This window comes from Schistocerca americana, chromosome 2, assembly GCF_021461395.2.
Source record: "Schistocerca americana isolate TAMUIC-IGC-003095 chromosome 2, iqSchAmer2.1, whole genome shotgun sequence".
In the NCBI taxonomy this organism is placed as follows: Eukaryota; Metazoa; Arthropoda; class Insecta; order Orthoptera; family Acrididae; genus Schistocerca; species Schistocerca americana.
Window position 1 is genome coordinate 213,698,824 of NC_060120.1, and position 5,360 is coordinate 213,704,183.

At 43.6% G+C, this 5,360-nt stretch overlaps 1 non-coding gene across 1 annotated transcript; it reads left to right on the top strand.

Annotated features, from left to right (window-relative positions):
* The first annotated feature begins 2,951 nt into the window (after positions 1-2,951).
* On the top strand, positions 2,952-3,035 carry Trnal-uag. The gene has a single exon. It is a non-coding gene; the product is annotated as a tRNA-Leu (tRNA).
* Positions 3,036-5,360: the final 2,325 nt, after the last annotated feature.

Sequence of the window (5,360 nt, forward strand, 5' to 3'; positions counted from 1 at the left end):
CCCGAGCGGCAGCTAGCACCCTGCCTATCCCCTAAGTGCAATAATCGAAATGGAAACGATACACGTTCAAGCATGGTTATAATCACTTTGCTAACAATAGTAATTGCATATGAAGATGGTATGCAAGATGGAACAGGTAGCATCTTGATACAGATAAGGCTTACGGCTAATGATCTTCTTCAGTGCGGATGCACTCACATTGCCTGAACTCTTACGGTAATCGGTAGATTGACTGCCACGAGTAATGAGTATAGTGGGCAGGGCACTACAAATGTAGTGTGTGGACAGTAAGTTGGAAGTGTGGGTCTCATGGGTAGCGTGCCAGAGATAAGTAACTGCAATCGCACTATCCTCTGTGTCCTCGAGGGCTCAGTTAGGCGGCACGGTAGCTCAGGTTGTTCGGTCAGACGGTTAGGTATCCTCTGTAATAAAAAACTGAGTGAACGGATCAACGATGAACTTCAACAAGTGTCATGGTACGTCCGCCCCGGACAAATGGAACGGACATAAACGAACTAAATGAGAGCAAAAAAAGTAGGATAGAGCGTCTGCCTTGTAAGTAGAAGATCCCGGGTCGGGGCACAGATTTTCAACTGTCCCAGTTGATATTTATCAACGCCTGTAAGCAGCTGATGGTGCTGATTTCGTTGTAATTGCATGTCTAGTCCAGAACACTTCATGCCGAACTTTTTTTTTTTTTTTTTTTTTTTTGCGAAACGCCAGCGACCTAGCAGCTGTAGTGCCAAAATTGTACATACATGATTAGTTTGACGCTAATACTACAGCAGAATATTTTACGATATGAAGATGGCAGTGGCCGAAACTGGTAACAACGAAGTGTAAAAGTTTGTGTAATCAAGACGGACGAGTAAAATAAAGAAAGATCGGACTTCGTGAAAATTCCTTCACATAGTGAAAGCAAAATTATGTACTACTACAATTTCAAAAGAACAGCTTCAAATATTTACCGAAAATTGTGAAAAACATATAATATAAAATAAAAATATCGGTACTCGATATATCCATTTTGATATCGATATACCAATACATCCGGGTGGGAAATGTCGCCCGTATATATCTCTATTTTTCGGAAAAATTGTCGTTATATCGATATATCGATACTTTACCAAGCCCTCTCGCTCCTCGTGCCTGTGCAGCTCCAAGGTGCGACCCGCCCCGCCAGTGCTATGGCGCGTCCGTGCAGCGAAGGTAGGTGGTAGCGTCAGAGGTCGTCGTGGTTGGCCTGCAATCTAAACAATCGTCATTCTCTCCTATTCTACGCGCAGACAGAATGGTGTCACGACTGGCTAATTTGATCCTCCGGACTCGCTTATTTGTAGCTATTTCCCCCATGACGTTCTTCCTCTGGAGGGGACGGGAGCTCTTTGGTAACCACAACGTCAGCTTCCCTCACCCCACTTCGGTCGCTACACACAGGTCACTAGGCGCTCGTGTGACTGCAACGAATGGGTTCTTCACAGCACGTCAGCGCGCCGTGCTGCCCGCCGGGCACTGCCTTTCCGCCTGTGAGCGGTGTCGTAACCGTGCCTCGCAGAAATCCTTAACAAAATAGCAGCATCGCCCGCGCCTTTCCATTGACTACTAACTTCCAGTCATAGCTGCGCGAAATTAACGAGAATTCCCCAAATCCACGCCTGTACTTATTCCTGGCGCAGGAGAACGCTCCTCAACCTGATTGATTGATATACTGTTCTGTGAAGCTGAACAGTTGTAGAAAACTTGTCCTCGATTTATTTTTTGTAACCATTACTTATATATGGAGCACGTCGAATAAAGTACCATATTGGGTGTACTTACAAAAAATAAAGTTTCCAAGGTGACATTTTTGCGTCATTTACACACGTTCTTAAATTTGCTTTTAAAATAATGGGTGGCTCCTCATCAAGAGAAACAGGAGGTCGAAAATTTGTATCCTGTTTTGTAAGAGTAGCTACTAGTAGTTGCTCCGAAAAGTGGAAACAGTCTGTCCTCATTTTGTAGAATGTGAAAGCCGGCCGCGGTGGTCTAGCGGTTCTAGGCGCTCGGTCCGAAACCGCGAGACTGCTACGGTCGCAGGTTCGAATCCTGCCTCGGGCATGGATGTGTGTGATGTCCTTAGGTTAGTTAGGTTTAAGTAGTTCTAAGTTCTAGGGGACTGATGACCACAGATGTTAAGTCCCATAGTGCTCAGAGCCATTTGAACCATTTTTTTTTAGAATGTGAAAATTTTTTCGTCTTGAGAGGCCTCACGAGAAACCACAGCCGAACAACGTTTGATTTGATGTTTATAGCATTGTTTGGGTGCACCCAGTACTTCCTTCTCTTACTCAGTTTTCTGAGCTTTGAGCAATGATAATACAGAATAATATCATCTTCACAAGAGCTCATGATTGCACCTGAAACTGAAACAGAAAATTTATTCGTCGTGTCTTGTTGCCTGAGGCACATCACGTATCGTTACCATCCCAATAGGAACACTAGCGTCACACCGATGAACGTCGCGTCGCGTGATGTTTATTGGAAAGTGTCGTATTTCATATAGTGTCGTCTCACAATGGAATGGTCCAGCCCAACATGTCGAAACATACACTGAAACTTTTCACACACAAAGAATACACCGAAATAAATGCACTGAGAACATTTTGGCTGCCGATGTGCGCTGCAAGTATTTAAAAAAAAGGTTAAAGTTACTCATTTTTGCTGCTCGAATAGTCACTTATAACAGCAATTTGTAGAGCACATCCTTCTTAGCAAGCGAATTGGCGAGTAGACAGACGCAGCCTTGACGACAGAAGATAGCTCCAAGTCCAGAGTGGATACATACAAATTTTAAGCTCTTAAACCATATCAAAAATGATTCAAATCATTAATGTTCTGATTAACTTGAAGTTTATATCGACAGCGAAACTGTTGCAGATGTAATTTTTACACAAATGACTAGCTGATGGCCGGCCGGGGTGGCCGAGCGGTTCTAGGCGCTACAGTCTAGAACCGCGCGACCGGTACGGTCGCAGGTTCGAATCCTGCCTCCGGCATGGATGTGTGTGTGTCCTTGGGTTAGTTAGGTTTAAGTAGTTCTAAGTTCTAGGGGACTGATGACCTCAGAAGCTAGGTCTCATAGTGCTCAGAGCCATTTGAACCAACTAGCTGATGAAAGAAAATCGAAGCAGTGTATGATATTACATTACAGACGATTTCCGGCAATCGGGACTTTACTTTGCTGATATGAAATGTTTTACAACAATTCCTGCAGCTCGGTGGTTATGGTCGCTTTTCAACGATCTACATTTTACTAACAATGACACAGTTCCTTGAGTATTCCCTGTAGTCGTAACGGAAATGCAAAGTTTGTATTGGATGAATAGAACAACATTTTCATTACACCAAGGACACTTGATAAAGGAAAAATTAATGCAGCCAGGTACTTCACAGTAATTAACTTGTTTTATATAGACAAAATTGGGATGGCGTAAGAAACGGTCTTGACTATTATTATGTATGTTGTGCCGCGAAACCAGGCACGCTTGATTAAATAGCAAAACGTAGTGATGTAAACTGACAATGCAGAAATGAATGAACTTTAACAATATTTTCAGCTGATAAACCTTAGATGACAAAGAGCTATCGGAAACTGTGTTGTCTACCGATTTTCTGAAGAATTGTTTCCCTCGTCGAAACATTTCTTTGGCGAGAGGCTGAATCACGTTATTAGTTCTAAGTGGAATCTGTGGTACGAGCATGGGGCTCACAACCCGAACTACATGCCACTGTTAAGCACTAATGAAGGACTGGGTCCCTTACTTCGATTGCACATAATTCATTAAGGTGAATCCAACACATTTCTTTCAAATTACATAAATGAAGTTACATTTGAATCTGTCTGACATTAAACTGGAATAAAAAAAAAAAATTTCAATATCAGCTGGTTTAGTGTGTGAAGCGCGAGTTAAGCCAATAACCAGATAAACTAAACAATTCTCCGTAATTCAAAAGAAAGAGAAAAACAAAATTGAATCAATACATCCCACTGACAAATATTCAAGAAACCTTACAATACTACTCAAAGGAATACACTGAAGTGAGGAGCAGTCATTCACCCGACAGAACACTTCAAAATGAGATCAATAACACAGCTGCGTGCCTCAGAAAACTGCAAGACATTAAATACACTTCATTTGACGAATAATAAATACTCATTAACATTACGCCACTCCTGTTTGAACTGCAATGTCCCAAAGAAACAGGCGCTTATTCTGAAAGAACAATTTTATATATGTTTAAATTACAGCATTAAGGAATTCCAAAAGATGTCCAATCGAACCCCCCCCCCCCCCCCCCTTCAGTTGAGGCACAAATCTTTCTAGGCAGAGGCTGAACCAGAAACACAGAATGCCACAAAAACACAGTTTTGCTGTGAAATCTTGCAGGACACCCAGAAGCAGTAACAGACGAGGGGTCGGCACCCACAAATAATACAGGCTCAGAGTCAGGCTGGAAGCACATCCTACGAGAACTTGTTCACACTATGCTCACCACAAACTGTAGACATTCCGGCCGAATATCCGCTTGCGGTGACTGCCAGAAGGACGAGGCAACCAACAGGCCCACGCCGTGCTTCTCACACAGACACCTCAATTTGTACAAATATCTAGGCTAACACCAACTCCGGACTCCCCTCTCACTGCGAGGCTTGGCACAGTTTATATGAAATGCCCTCCAGGCAACCAGTAACCGCCGCAGGAGTTTCACGATTAGCAAACAGCCCCAGCGTAACAGATATCACACATGTGCTTACGCCCGAACCACAACTCCGGCAGTCTCACCGGCCGCCCCAAACCGACTGCCTCTCGCCGTCCCGCGCGCCCCAGCCGAAAACGCAAAGATCCTCATGCCCGGGGACGCGCCAAAGATAACAAGCCGATCGCTGATGATCGACCAACAATCTCGCTCAATCTGAATTATATTAACAGTATTTTTTTCGTCTTAAAGACAGAGGTGTCTTTATATTCACGCCAAGAGACCAAGAAAAGCCTTGAATTATTTCCTGCAACTGGTAAGAAGACATTTTGGACGTAATATTGAAACCTGTCCTGTTGTGGCGTAAAAGTCAAGCGTCTGCACGACGGTCCGGAATGGTAGATCAGAGAGCCCTGTGAAGAAGACGTCAAGGCGAAGAAAACATTAAGCGCCGCGCAGCCTGGCCTAACCCAGTTGAAGACTAGCCATTATAAGAGCTCTACAGCAGCGACTTAGGAACTGTATTGTTTCACGTGTATTAGGAGTTGTGTATACTGAAGAGATCTTCTTATTTTGTCTGCTGCCCATTGCTTGCCACACACCATTGTAAATTCTCAAAGTAT